Raw genomic sequence first — 15,718 nt, forward strand, 5'->3', positions numbered from 1 at the left:
AACAGTAAAGCCATGTTCTAGGGCAGATATTTCATGCAAGAGAAATATTTTGAGGCAAAAAAAAAAAACTTAAACTCTCCAACTGTATATTTAGTAATTATGAAAAAAAAAGAGAGCTCATAATGAAATATACGTTTCTAATTTTTAATTTTAAAGGTTATCATTATTTTTTATGAGATTTTCTTTGGAACGAACTTCACTAACTATGTTTAGTTACATTTCAAATTATATTATAAAAATGTGCTAATTATAATACTAGAATGATACAAGGTTTCAGAAATTTGAGTTATAAAACAGATCTATTAATTTAAACTTATTCTCTGAAAAAATTCAAAGAAAAATTGTTACAGGCATATAAGAATGCTAGAGCTTTGGATTAACCCAAAATTTACATTATATTTGTTTTTATTAATTATTTTCATTTAATCAGAATAAAAACAAAATTATGTATTAAATATATTTAGAGTCCAAACTGTAATTGTTCTTTAACAACTATTAATTTCTTATGCTTACTGTGATTAATGCTGGAAAAGGAAAGACACTAGGTTTTGCATTAAGTTGGCCAGTATTATGAGCAGTTTAATTTGTAAAAAATGTTGTATGTAAAAGACTGCATAACTTTGTCTAATCACTAAATAGATTTAACAAAATATGCATAACAACAACAAAAAGTCCTTCAGCACATCTGGAGGTTGCCAAGAAATATTCAAATTACATAACTCTACAGTTCAACTAAAACTTGTCCTGCACATAAACTTATTTAATGAAACATGAATAATCACTTCATCTGTTTAAAGCTGTTTAAAGTGTATGGTGTGTATTTATTAATATTTTTGATAACCTATCATTTTACAACAGGCTTTTTATAGGTATTTCAATCAATCTAACACCTAAATTTTTCAGATGATAGTAATAAATAGGATGATTACTTATAGCCATTATTTTTTTAAATTTATAAAGACACAAGAAAAGTTAAACTAACTTATACTTTGGTGATAGAAAAATCTCAATACCTTGGATAAGTGCAAAGGTTAAAACAATACCTTGTTTAACTCTTAGCTATGAAAGAAAACAAAAAACTTCAGTTTCTTATTTATTCTCTTCAGAGGCAAAAGAGCATAGAATAATAAGAAAAAGTGATTTACTTGTTCATAATGTTAGGGGTTTCAGCAGTCTTGCTATGGATAATTTATTTCATTTGCAATATGATCAAATTGAAAACATATAAACTACTACTACTACAATATCAACTTTTAAGTGTAGCACTTTTCATTTTGGAATCTTAGAATTTTGATTCAGTTTGTTTGATAAAATTATTCTTCAGTTAGTTACTTGTCTGGAGATGTGTATTCATGATTTTCACTTAATTCGCATGGGCTAAATATTCTTTACGCAGCTTGTTAAATATTTGCTCAATAAAAATTTACATAAAAATGAATACAATTACATTGTATACGTAACAATCAAAGATTTATCCGACTCTAGAACTGTCTGAAGTACAAATCGATTATCTTAAAATTTTAATATTCGTACCTAGTGTTTATAGTTTTAACAATCCTACTATAAACTACGCCCAGAGTTTACACTATTCTAAATTTTTTGTGTGCATAATTATGTAAAACTTAGAATCACACGGACCAAATATTTTCAAAATAGCCTTCTGCCACTGTACCCCCTTGTTTTTCGAAGTTGTGGTACACTTCGCAATAATTTTCAAGTTTTACATATATATACACACATGCCAGACGGTCAAACTTAATATACTCACAAACTTAGTGGGATGCTGCGTTAAAAATATCAAAACTTACATTTTAAATAACGAAATAGTTCTTAAAGTACGAAATTATAATAGATTTCATTATTTTAACAACACGTCAGTCGTCAACACGTAAACTGTTGATAACAGCATCTGTAATACTTACAGAGACGTCTGGTGTTACTTGATAGTAATAACTAAGAGTAAACTAAAATTAAGATGTTCTTGATGACGAGACATACGCACACACCTATACCAACAACAAACAAACATAAATAAATCCCAACATACAACAATCTATAAAACCTTACACTGCTGCATAGCATATGGTCCCAATATCAGCGAAAAAATAACCAACATTTGGAAAATTATAACAAAATACAACATTCTTATAAACACCGAATTTATTCAAAAACCAGGTACAAAACTGAAGTCCATACTATATAAACACTACACTGACAAACGCAACACCAACGTAATTTAGAAAACACAATGCAACAACTGCCACAACTTTTATATTGGAGAAACAAACAGATATATGAAAACTAGATTCAAATAACACAGGTTTTTGAACTCTGCAAATAAAAACAACAACAATATAACTACAGAAAACACCCAGATACAAAGTAGGGAAACATATATACTCTTCAAAAAAGAAACGCAAAAGGGATTTTTTTTAATTTTAAAGAGAAATATATGTAATAACGTTACAAGCTTAGAGTATGTGATGTTACACGTGTTAAGGCACTGATTGTCAGACCAAAATGACAATAAAAGTTGTGCACTTTGAAAACGGAGGAAAACATCGGATTTTTCGCCAAAACGCATTCGTGTCCAATAAATTTGTTTGAGAGATCTGCATGTTCTGCAAGTGCAACATGTGCAAAATCCCTATAAAAGTGACGGGTTCTCGGTTTCCATAGCTCAGTGTTAAGCCACCGACACGCAATACAGTTACGCCAAGACTGACTGAAGCACAACGCAACAACGCCATTGGTCGCTTGGAAGCAGGCGAATTTCGATCAGATGTTGCCAAAGCTGTGAATGTCCACCCAAGCACCATCACAAGGCTATGTAATCGTCACCAACAACACGGATCAACTCGTAACCGTCCACGATCTGGCAGACCTCGTGTGACCACGCCTGCACAAGATCGCTACATCCGGTTACGTCACCTTCGGGATTGGACCACCACTGCGACGTCTACTGCCTCAACCATACCAGGGCTGCGTAGGATTTCCGATCAGACCGTACGCAACCGTCTACGAGATTCTTAGGCCCCATGTGAAACCCATCATGGTGAACGTCAACGACGTTTTTCAATATGACAACGCCCGTCCTCACCCAGCCCGACTCACCACTGCCTTCTTGAGACACCACAACATAACGTTCTTTCCTGGCCCTCCAGATCACCAGATTTAAACCCCATCGAACATCTTTGGGACGAGTTGGACCGACGTCTGCGACGGCGACAACCTCAACCGCAGACTCTACCTCAGCTTGCAGCAGCTTTGCAGGCTGAGTGGACAGCCATTCCACAGGATGTGATTCGTCATCTCATCGCTTCCATGGGCAGGAAATGCCAAGCAGTTATTGATGCTCACGGGGGGCATACTCCTTATTGACGTTGAGTGACGTTAAACTTCAACTAGTGAGCGTGGACTTTGCCTTTGCAGACTTTAGATGTTCAGCAGTGAATGTGCAAAAAAATTTCACACATGTCATACAGAACTACCCGGAATAAACTTGTTAACAATATGTCTCAAATTTTGCCTTTCGCGTTTCGTTTTTTGAAGAGTATATAAACAAACGCAAAATCAAAGACGCCCTTCTTATACAACAACTGAAACCAAAATTAAACCAATATAAAGAAACACCTTTATACCTTTACTAATTTATAACCTAACATCTTACTGCACCGCCCCCTACAATCCCCTACCCGTTTACACTCTCATCCCTAAGAGATGCACCCGCCACTGGTCGGTTGCGAACTCTATTTGTTAACCTGAAATTAATCTTGCAAGGTCGAAACGTTGTTCTCTGCTTATGAATAAAAGTGTTAATACCCATACCAGCCGTTCTGAGATACATTAATATTAAGATGCTTGTTGTTACGAGCGAAAATTTTAAATATCAAACTTGAGCGAACGAAAATAAATCTTGTGATTAAACGCAAAGCTACACAATGAGATATCAATGCTGGGCCTTGATTTTTATCTTTATAAGGTCTCTTAACTTGTTGCCGAACCACCGTGGTGGGGAAACTTGGGATTGGAAAATGCGATTTTTCACGGAGTAAGATGAAACAAACGTTCTTGGAAAGGAAACGGCAAAAACTTACAAGTATGAAATATACTTTATTGGAAATGTGTTGTTTTTGTGCTGCACGTGACTTAAATGTCGATACTGTACAGATATTTATGGTTTGGTGACATGATCTTCGTGTCTTCTTCAATTTCTTGTTCAAGGTTTCAAATATATTTCACCATTTTAAGATTCATATTTAATAGTAAAATTACGCTATATGGCTCTAATTTAAAAGTGACAAACTTACATATACGCAACGTTTGAGATTGTAGATCACATCTCATACCAATATTCGTCACTGCAGGAAAGTAAGGTAGCTTTATTAATGATTAAATATGTAGTACAAACATGACATTCTTTTTGTAACGTGTCTTCTATTCTATAGAATATTCTCGTAGTTAGACATTTTCATATGATATATAATTTGTGTAATAAAAAAGTTTGGTATTTTCTGTAAAATATTGATGAAAGTTAATTTAAATACAGTACTAGTTTTGCGGATAGCAATATTAAAATAAATTTATATCAACAAATCTTTAGGAAACATGGTAACTCGAATGAACTGAAAATAAAGTACTTCAGAGTCATATTGGATAGTGTCCATCGCCAGTGACATATTTATTAGGTAGAGGCTAAAGGAGGTTCTGCCCCCCCATGGTCTGGAGACCCATTGATAATTTTATTCTATTTAAAATTACGTGGGATGTAGAGCCTACAAAAATTATTAGCTCCTGGGCCCAGACAACCTTAAATCTACTACTGTCCGTTACACAGAAAATTCGATCAGGATACTGAATTGTTATATAGAACTGAATTTGCACTGGCTGAGTTAATGCTAAGGAATAATCAGAATAAAATCAATGAGTAAAAGACAGTAAAAACAATTTTTTAAAGCCCAAAACACAGTGCAAGTTCTCGCTTGACTACGTGAGGTCGCTTTTTTACTAGGTCAGAAACTTCAAAACTGCAATACCATGTAATTGGTCATTCTCATTTAATATGTGTAAGGCCACATCCTCTATATATTACCTGTACAAACACTGAAGGACACTACTATCGATTTTCTGAAACAAGACAGGAACAGGTATAACTAACTTTAAAAATGACAAAATAACAAAGGTAACTCAAAACAAGATTTGATTTGCTAGAGTAGTTTTATGCCGAAAACTGAACATTTACAAAGAAAACAATAGATTCAGGATAAATATTAGTATACACGAAGAAGAAATTTACGGTATAACCACAATAACTGAGGACAAGACAGGAAAAGTTTTGGAGAGCTAAACTTGAATTTTTTATCTCAATGAGTAAGAGAAAGGAGATCGCACATAATGTAAGAAAGCATAAGAACAAATACTTTATTTATTTGAGTAGCAATATAAGTACACAGTTCTGTGCTTGTGACCATTACATAATATTCTAGAAGGCACAATACTTTAACTTGTGAGATTTCTGACCTAAAAGCAAATTTGAAAGAGATATGGTATAATTAAATGAACTTTGATATAAACTGGGAAAACTGTAACCACTGTATTCATATTACAAAAGGCTTAACTCACCCACAAAGCACTTGCTATCTACATCATTATAACGCAATCAATTAAGATAGCAAACACTTCCAGTTCATGTATTCACAAAATTCCAAACAGAATATACATATTTTCTCTCTTTGAGAAACTTACTTAACTGATTGCTCATCCCAATTCACAGTAAGTGTTAGGTTTTTATTTATGAATGGGTTGCACTTTTTACAGTACGTCTCTGATTTGTTGATAAATTTCCACAATAAACAAACAGCACAGTCCACTTGTTTTTAAAATGATATTTTAGAAACAAGTTAAATGTATAAACAAACGTTCACTTCACTGTTTATTACCACAGTTATATGCAAAACTTTAAATAACTGTCTCTTTTAGTCAAAGTCCACACCGACTGGTTCAGTTACTTTAGAATACACTTGACAGGACGCTTTTTCTTTACTCTCCTGTTACAATACGAACTGCGATAGATTTACTTTAAAAAACACTAGTACATGCTCTTTATGGTTAAACTCATATCGTACAGTCTAGATTGATCTATTTGAATAAGTAACTTATTGAACGTGTATATAAAATATTCCACAGACTACTAGATATTATGATGCAACAATATTCTTTTCAAAGCAACGAGAAAAATTCAGAATGTCAGAGTAACATGATATTAATTCATAACAGTTGAACTATACAACGAATGATTCGTAAACAATTAGGTAAAATAGTATCTACTTTTCCTCTAGTTTGTCATTTCTAAATTAGGGATGGCTCGTGCAGATAACCATTGAGTAACTTTGTATAAAATTCAACAAAACACAAACAAAATACACTTAGTGCTAAAATAAACATTCCAATACTGACACTAAATTGTTACTCTGCTATCTTGGATGCTGTACTCAGTCATAACGGTTATGCAATAAGTTATAGAAACAATGCTTTCTTTAAGTGAAAGTTCATGAAAGAAGCTAATAAATAATATAATGTTTGCATTACTTCTTGGTTAGAAAGTTTCCAGTGATAACTTCCACAGGAATGTTCATTAACGCTGAAAGGAAATGGCTCTTGACAATGTGTACTTGCTCGAAAATAATATTGAAACCTTTCATCGCTAGTTTAACTCGGTATTGAACACAGTACATAACCAAACGCTCATAAATGTGAAAGAAGACGATAGTTCTATGAACAAAATTGTTCATATCTTATTAAGTTAAATGAAAAAAAAACTTTTTCTTCAATAGTACAATCACAGTCTTTACTCACAGAAGATTGCGTACGCGTTTTAGTTTGCAGTGAAATCGCAGTTAGGCTTGAATTAGAGTAAATAAAAATATAATATTGTTACTAAACAATATTTAAAAATTAGTAAAAATAGCCTGTTATATTATTATTATTACAATAAGATAAGTTACTGTAATATAATGTCAATGTCATTTGTTGGGTGTCTGACAAAACATATCACTTGACAAGGTGGTTTCCTCAATTGTCATCATTTTATTGTATAGTTCAATGGATAATATTTTTGCACATAAATCGTTCATTGACATTTTTTCTATACCTAAACCTTTACACTTTTGTCATCACTAAACATTTGTTGAAGAAAGTACCAATAAAAAACAAATATTATCGCATTTTTCTATAGATCATTCTTAACTTCTGATCAAAGCAAACTACTTATGTGGTACTTTCAGGTGTAATGATTTCTCTTAAGAGTTATACGGCAAGTTTAATGGGAGGTTTAACAAAAAATATTGAACAAAATTAAATTGTATTCCCTGTCTTTTGCCTGAGTTTCAAGTAAATAAAAATAAAGAAAATCAAGAGAAACAATTGCTATTTATAATAAAAAAACAATAAAAATAAATGTATTGAAATTGATTGGTTTTTAAAATATCTCTGAAATATATACTAGAAGCTGGTGAAGATCTTTCCAAGAGTAAGAAAACAGTGTTGCATACATGGAACAACAAATATTTTTCTGAGGATGCGTGTGCTACCCATAAAACTGTTTGGTCATTCCTATCGAAAAGCGAAGATTTTTTTCTCTTCAGTACATCACCTCAACCACCACTGGAAAATATCACTGTCCAATTTTACTTAGCAAATTCAACTTTGCAGAAGCTATTCTCATGACAAAATGCAGATGACATCACCCGTGAATGATCCAGGAAAATTGGTAGCTAGGGTGAGAAAACTTGGCTACAATCATGAAGGATGTTTTTTGTAAAAGGCACATACACTTACATGTATTAAAATTTTGATAAAACAAAACTTTATAGATGAATTTGTGATTTACAAGTTTTGATTGTACTTACTTGGTAATAAAAATGCTATTAAATGCAGTCGCAAGTCAATTTCATTCATTCCCCTCCATTTCACGTAAACACTACCACTTTATTCCTCTCCATTTCACGTAAACACTACCACTTTATTCCTCTTTTATCTCATATATTTCCAGCTAAGTTATGAAAAACCTATTTTGGGCGATTTTACAGTACTGGTTCTTCCTAGCCTGGCATGGCCTAGCGCGTTAAGGCGTGCGCTTCGTAATCTGAGGATCGCGGGTTCGCGCCCGAGTCGCGCCAAACATGTTCGCCCTTTCAGCCGTGTGGGCGTTATAATGTGACGATCAATCCCACTATTCATTGGTAAAAGAGTAGCCCAAGAGTTGGCGGTGGGTGGTGATGACTAGGTGCCTTCCCTCTAGTCTTACACTGCTAAATTAGGGACGGCTAGCACAGATAGCCCTCGAGTAGCTTTGTGCGAAATTCCATAAACCAAACCTAGACCCAGATCTTTTTATTTTTAATATTTTAAAAAATAAGATTTATTGTTAGGAAGCTCATTATATATTAGTATAAGCCAGGCATTTTTAAATACATCAGGTTCAGGGGGAAAAAATATGTTAGCATCTCTATAGAGGGATTTCACGATTACTCGCCTGCCAGGAATCATCAATAGTATTTACCATAGAAAGTAGATGATTTTTCAAGAAACAATATATTTAATTTTCAATATTTGTGTTATCTCAATACTTCTCTGATAATTTCTAAGGGCAACAATTCCTAAGGAAAAAAGGAAAATAGCATATTGGTATGAGTTATGTGAAAGACATCATTCGATGATTCATATACTTTCACACACACACACACACACAAAACAAATAAGTAAGCTACAGTAATTAAAATGATTTAACTGCTTTTTGGAATTTTGTCTCAGCTTTTTGATAAATCCTTTTAAGCTGCTTTTTTGTCGAGGTTTATTTTTTGAGTAATATACACTACTGGCTAAAATCGTAAGGCCAATGAACATAAAGAAAAAATGTGCATTTTGCGGTATTAGACTCAACCACGTATTTGAGTAGAGCTTCAAAAGATGAAAATAAGAAAAGGGAAAATAAAAATAAAAAACTTTTTTAGCATTTAACAAGGAAAATGTGAACACCATGAAATTAGCCTAAATACTAGCTGGTCAAAAGTTTAAGACCATACTGAAGAGTTAATCGGTAAACACGTAACGAAATTTAGTCATTTGTGTTCAAGCATTAGCGTTGTCAACATCTCCCAGTGACATCTGTGCTACACTGGATAAAAACATGGCAAAGGCTAAAACGTTGACAGAGTTTGAACGTGGCAGAATTGTCGAGCTGCAAAAGCAAGGTCTCTCTCAACGTGCCATCGTTGGTGAGATTGGGCGTAGTAAAACTGCTGTTGCAAATTTCTTAAAAGACTCTGAGGGATACGGAATGAGATTTTCAAGTGGTTGGCCCAAGAAAATTTCGCCTGCGTTGAGCAGGAGGATTCGAAGGGTTGTCTAACAAGACACCAGCTGATCATCGAACCAGATTAAGGCCCTTACGTACGCAGAATGCAGCTCAAGAACAATAAGACGGCATCTACGAGAGAAAGACTTTAAAAACCGTAAACGTCTTCAAAGGCCACGTCTCCTTCCACACCACGAAATAGCTCGGTTAAACTTTGCTGAGAAGCACCAAACATGGGACGTAGAAAAATAGACGAAGGTTATGTTCTCTGATGAGAAAACATGTAACCTGGATGGTCCAGATGGCTTCCAACGTTACTGGCACGATAAGGATATTCCACTGGAGACATTTTCTACATGACAAAGTGGAGAAAATTCCATCATGATCTGAGGTGCTTTCTCCTTCCATGGAACAATGGAGCTTGAGGTTATACACGGGCGTCAAACAGCAGCTGGCTACATTGGCATGTTGGAGAGAGCATCCTTATTGACTGAAGGCCCTCGCTTGTGTGGAAATGACTGGATCTTTCAGCAGGACAACGCTGCAATCCACAATGTCCGCAGGACAAAGGACCTTTTCATGGCAAATAACGTGATTCGTTTGGACCATCCAGAATGCTCGCCCAAACTGAACCTCATTGAAAATGTTTGAGGGTGGATGGCAAAGGAAGTCTGCAGAAATAGACGTCAATTCCAAACAGTGCATGATCTTCGTGAAGCCATCTTCACCATTTGGAATAACATTCCAGCCAGCCTTCAGCAAACGCTTATACCGACCACGCCAAAACGAATATTTACAGTTATTTGCAATGACGGCCGTGCAACTCACGACTGAAACCTCTTGTTGGGCATTTCCTATCCTGTATAGGAGTTCTTTTTGGTATGGTCTTAAGCTTTTAACGAGCTAGTATTTAGGCTATTTTCACAGTGTTCACATTTTCCCTATTAAATGCTAAAAACGTTTTTATTTTCCCTTTTCTTACTTTCATTTTTTGAAGCTCTACTCAAATAAGTGGTTGAGTCTAACAACGCAAAATGCATATATTTTTATGTTCATTGGCCTTAAGATGTTGACCAACAGTGTATATCTCTCTATACCAGTGCGCACCTTGTGTAGACCATGGCAATAGTGAACTTGTTTAAACTGAATAATGATTTTATCATAGAGCTGGAGAGACTCAATAGCCTTATTTATGGCTGGCCTATCAGGAAACAGTAGACGACGTTGCGTCGTTAACGAATATGTGGCGAAGCACGTGATTTTTTACAACTGCCAAAAGAATGTGTGTGTTTGTGTTTTTCTTATAGCAAAGTCACATCGGGCTATCTGCTCAGCCCACCGAGGGGAATCGAACCCCTGATTTTAGCGTTGTAAATCCGGAGACATACCGCTGAACTAGCGGGGGCATAAATATATGTGTGTTTTCTTACAGCAAAGCCACGTTGGACTATCTGCTGAGCCCACCGAGGGGATCGAACCCCTGATTTTGCGTTGTAAATTCGAAGACATACCGCTGTACTAGCGGGGGGCAACCAAAAGAAAGAGAGACAACTGAATCAAAATAATTGCAGATGGTGTTAACAGCCGATATTTCACTTTCAAATCATAAAACATTTATTTAAAGTAATACGAGAATTAATGTCAATGGTTTACAGTTGTTCAAAATATTATGACAAACTCCCGGCCTCAGAGAATTGTTTCACAAGTAAGGTCTTACAATTAATACTGTAATTGATCAAAATTGTCACAGCGGTACATCTGCGGATTTACACCGCAAGAAACCGGAATTTGACGCACATGGTTGGCAGAGCACAGATTGCTCATTGTTTAGATTTGTGTTTAACTTCAAACAAATAAACTAATGTATCAAGTCATCCCTTAAGTAATGTCTGATCTTAGGTTCAGAAAAAGGATTTCACATGCTTTTAATGTTATTCAACCAATAATGTATGTTTCACGATTATTAATTACTTCCTGCCAACGATTCACAAGCTTCTGAATGCCACTTCTATAAAATTCTTGGGGTTTGGAGGAAAAGATTGTAGAGATGATAGTTTTGACATCTTCATGTGTTCCGTGCTCTTTTCTATCAAGATAGTTCTGCAATCTTCGGAATTGATAATAATCAGAGGAGACTAGGTCTGGAGAATAAGGAGGATGTAGAAGTTTTCCCGGTCTAGCTCTTCAATCTTTGCTGTATGAGCCGTACATTGCCCTGGTGTAACACAACACCTTTAGGATTGATCAAAGCAAGCCTCTTTTCTTTCAATGCAACATTCAAGCGCTCTAACTGTTGACAAGAGAAGACTGATGGAATCGTTACATTGAGTGGCAACAACTCAAAGTGGATCTCACCAATATTATCCCACCAAATGCTTAACAAGACTTTCCTACAGTGGATGTCCATTTTGGGCTGTGTTTTAGCCAGTTTACCTGCATTGAACCATTGTCTACGGCGCTTTACATTCTTATAAAATATCAATTTTTCATCTGCAATCATTAACCTGTCCAAAAAAAGTGAGTTACGTTCACGAGAGTGCAGAGAGGTACAAATGTCCACTCTTACTCTAAGGTTGGCTTCTGCCAAATCATGAGGGACCCTTTTTCCAAGTTTCGACACTTTTCCAAGCTGTTGCAGATGGCAGTGAACTGTTGAATGGGTTGAATTAAGCTTCTGTGCTAGTTCCTCAATTGTTACAGCACAATCTTCATCAAGTGAAGCCAGCAGCAAGTGATCATTAAACTCAACAGGACGACCTGAACGTGGCGAATCACTTCAACTGTAGTCACATGAGCTGAACTTCTGAAACCACCTTCGACATTTGTTTTTATTGACATTGAGAGATTCCGCACCATAAACATCTTGAATGTTTCGTGTAGTTTCTGCTACACTATTGCCTTTTTTAAACTCATAAAGCATTATATTCCTAATGTACTCCTCAGACATATCCATCTTTATAAAGTTTTATTTCATTAATGATCTGAAACAATGGAGTTGGGTTAGTTTTTATATTTGTCTGAACATATTTATACACGTCCTACTACATATTTTAGTCATTAAAGCCTTCTACAAAGACAAAAATGATGATGCACTTTCTGTATTAAATTTTCGGACATTACTTTTGAGATGACCTGATTGTTCGTTTGTTTTTCCTTTTGACACTGTGGTCGTTTGATTCGCTTTAAGAATAAGAATAATAGCTTGTTCATTTAAATGATGATAAAATAAAATTGAATACAATAATAATAAATAGATATAAAAATAAAATAAATAAATAAATATAATAATTTGTCATTAGTCTTTACCCAATAAATCTCATTTGTAAATGACTTCATTAAATTGTATAATATTTACAGTTCGTTTATTTAACTTAGGGGCTAGGTGGTTAGGGCGCTCGTTACGTAATCTGAAGGTCGCGGGTTCGAATCTTCATCACACCAAACATGTTCACCCTTTCAGCCGTTTTCGCTTTATAAAGTGACGGTCAATCTAACTAAAATGCAATCAAGATCTCAATACGTCCGAATCTCTAAGACAAACCCTAGAACACGACCTTAATGGTTGTGGCTATAGCGCACATTCCCTTACTTCATTCGATCAAAAAACTCTTATCCTACCTTCTCCACCATACACATTTTTAATTTGCCTCTTGCACCTCTAATAGTTGTCATTGTTCATGAAAGTTGAAGAAAAATTGGGCCGTTACTATGTCTGTCTTCATGGTGAGGGTTCCATCATCTCCAGGTGATATACTGGTAATGGTAATTATATATTATTAAACTGAAAAGGTGTTGTGAGACCTATTAAAAAAAGAATAAACAATTTACCATTAGGGTGCTACTGTTAGGTGCAGAGAATGGCGATTGGAGAGAGATGAAATCACAGTGATTTGTCAAAGGTATGGGATCATATATGACAATGTTAAGAAGCAAAAGAACCTATGAAATGACAAATATGACTGAAAAGGTGGCTAGAAAAACAAGTAAAAAGTAATCACTCATAGGAGAATAAGCTAGTTGGATGTGAGGGATAACCCAACCAGGCAAAGTAAAAGGAGGAGAAATAATAGATGAAGAAAAGTCTCAAAGTACGAAATGATACAAGTGTCCTGAAGAGGTATATGAAAGTGAGATGACAAGCAGATCATACATAACAAGATGATCTGGATCAGAGCAACTATAAAGGAAAGAAAATGAAAGATGGAATGGAAAAAATCAATAATTTTTCCAAGCCATCCACATTTTGGGGAGAAAAAGTAGTCATGAAAGTTCAATATGTCCCTATGGTGTGTAGTATAGGAGTTGCTCAAGACAAAAGTGTGAACAAGGGTTCCCACAGAAAGAAAAGGGAAGAAATTTTTAAAGCATAGAAGAGGTTGAGCCACTCCAGACACAGAGCTTTTCTACCACAGCTGTAAAACAGCATTGGAGACCAAAGGAATTGAGAAGAGTCAGAATGGAGGAAGTAATAGGATTTCCATACTGGGATCAAATCTACTGAAACCAGAAAATGGAGAGAACACTCTGTGGAAAGGGTCCAGGCTTAGGTAAGTTTATTTATCTGCCAAAGGGCCTTAGATTCCAAGATATGATAGAAACTGAATATGATGGTCATAGACCTAAAAAAGAAATACTAGAACCATGAAAACAGGAATATTGAGAGCAAGTATTGCCATGTTTGGTGATGAAATGAATCAGTAGAAGAGGTATTTAAATGGTTTAAGATAATAAGACCAGAGGGACAAGAAAAAAGATGATAGCAAATCTGTAGTACAGACACAAGTTTGAAGATGTAAAAAAATAAAACCTCTTTTCAAGAGCAGATGCTAGAAAGGGATCAGACAGTCAGAGCTACTCTCCACTTACACAGGGACAGTGGTGGAAAAGGTATTATGTAGTCTTAAGCACAAAGCAACACAATGAGCCACTTATGTTGCACTCAGCATAGATATAAAAACCAACACATGCAAGTAAAATGAGTCTACTAACTTACTTCACAGCCCTGAAGGATTCCCAACAAATGCAGGATCGAGTAAGATGAAGAAAAGTCATGCCCAGGGCTATACGAGATTGAGTGAGACACTACATCTTTGAGAGGGCAAGGAGACTGGATCATTAGAAATATATGCATTGATAGGTCATAAACTATTAAAGAGGACATGCATGGGCACATCCATGTGGAATTAGAAAAGAAAGTACCCAGAAGAGACAAATTGTATCATGTAGAAAATAAATGAGTGAGAAAATGATCCACTGGGTTCTGAGGGAAATCAAAAGGAGGGTCAGGTGAAATAGTGTAATGATTGGCTATCATCTGCTTGTCTTCTTAAAAATGACAAAACAGCAGTATTGAAAACTCAAAGTGGGGTAGAGGAATTGTCCTATAGAAGTTAAAACAACTGAGGTGGAAAGTAGAAGGATGGTGAAAAAACAGAGAATTCACCTGAGAAACTTTTAGCAAAAGAAGTTCACATGTATACAAATAAGAAGAGCAGAGCTCTTACAAGACCACAGGTGAGGAGTTGCACCAGAAAAAAATCATCCCAAACGGTAACAAGAAAACAAGGAATAGGAGAAGAGGTACCCAATAATCATATGTGATAAAATACTGGTTGGGCCATTTGATCCCAAAGGCAAGAAACCATAGTGAACATAGAAAACTGTTGATAAGCTACATAAACATAAGATGCTAAAGGAGAGGAAATACACCCCTTCCCAAAGAAAATATCACAAGGAAAGGGTACAAGACAGAGAGTTTGCAGAGGAGATTGAGGAATATAAATGTCAGAAAGCAAGGCAACCTGATGGAGTGCATTCCAGAAATAAAACTAAGGTACCTCGGACAAAATGGAAAAAAATTGAAGGCAAGGTAGAAAGTAGATATATGGATATTGTAGCAGTAAAGTTCATACAATTATAATGTAAATATTTCTGAAAGGAGGGAATGTGTGAGAATGAATGAAGAAGCTGAATGAGAGAGAAAGATGAACAGATGAAGAGAGAGAAATAAAAAAAGCAGGAAAAATAGAAAATCCCTAAAATAATGAAGTGAATTCAGCAGTAAAGAATGAAGATGGAACTATTCATATGTGATCCTTGATAGGAAGAGGAAACAGGAAGCAAAACCAGTTATAGAAATAATAGTGGTTAAACTTATTACCAGATAAGTTCAGCTAAAATAATAGAATTAGGATCTTGACAATCCTGGATCTGATAATAGAATTGAACCAATCACATGATGCACAATAATAGCAATATCATTAGCTATCAGAATGTCTCCAATTGCCATCACAGTATTGGAAGACACATATGAGGGAGTGTTAAAATTATCAGGAGATGTCAGAAATATGGAAGTGTGAATAT

The 15,718-nt window shown here is 35.2% G+C and overlaps 1 protein-coding gene across 3 annotated transcripts in view; it reads right to left on the reverse strand.

Moving 5' to 3' along the window:
• LOC143222897 (uncharacterized) overlaps nucleotides 1-1,919 on the reverse strand; it is a 41,791-nt gene extending 39,872 nt beyond the window's left edge. Inside the window, exon 1 of one of the 3 annotated variants that reach the window (XM_076450049.1) lies at nucleotides 1,809-1,919. The gene's annotated coding sequence lies outside the window, so the exon portion shown is untranslated. Of the gene's footprint in view, nucleotides 1-1,768 lie in introns of all 3 variants that reach the window. The other 2 variants (XM_076450051.1, XM_076450052.1) reach the window with 2 other exon arrangements.
• Nucleotides 1,920-15,718: the final 13,799 nt, after the last annotated feature.

This window comes from Tachypleus tridentatus, chromosome 8 (genome assembly GCF_004210375.1).
Source record: "Tachypleus tridentatus isolate NWPU-2018 chromosome 8, ASM421037v1, whole genome shotgun sequence".
Classification (NCBI taxonomy): Eukaryota; Metazoa; Arthropoda; class Merostomata; order Xiphosura; family Limulidae; genus Tachypleus; species Tachypleus tridentatus.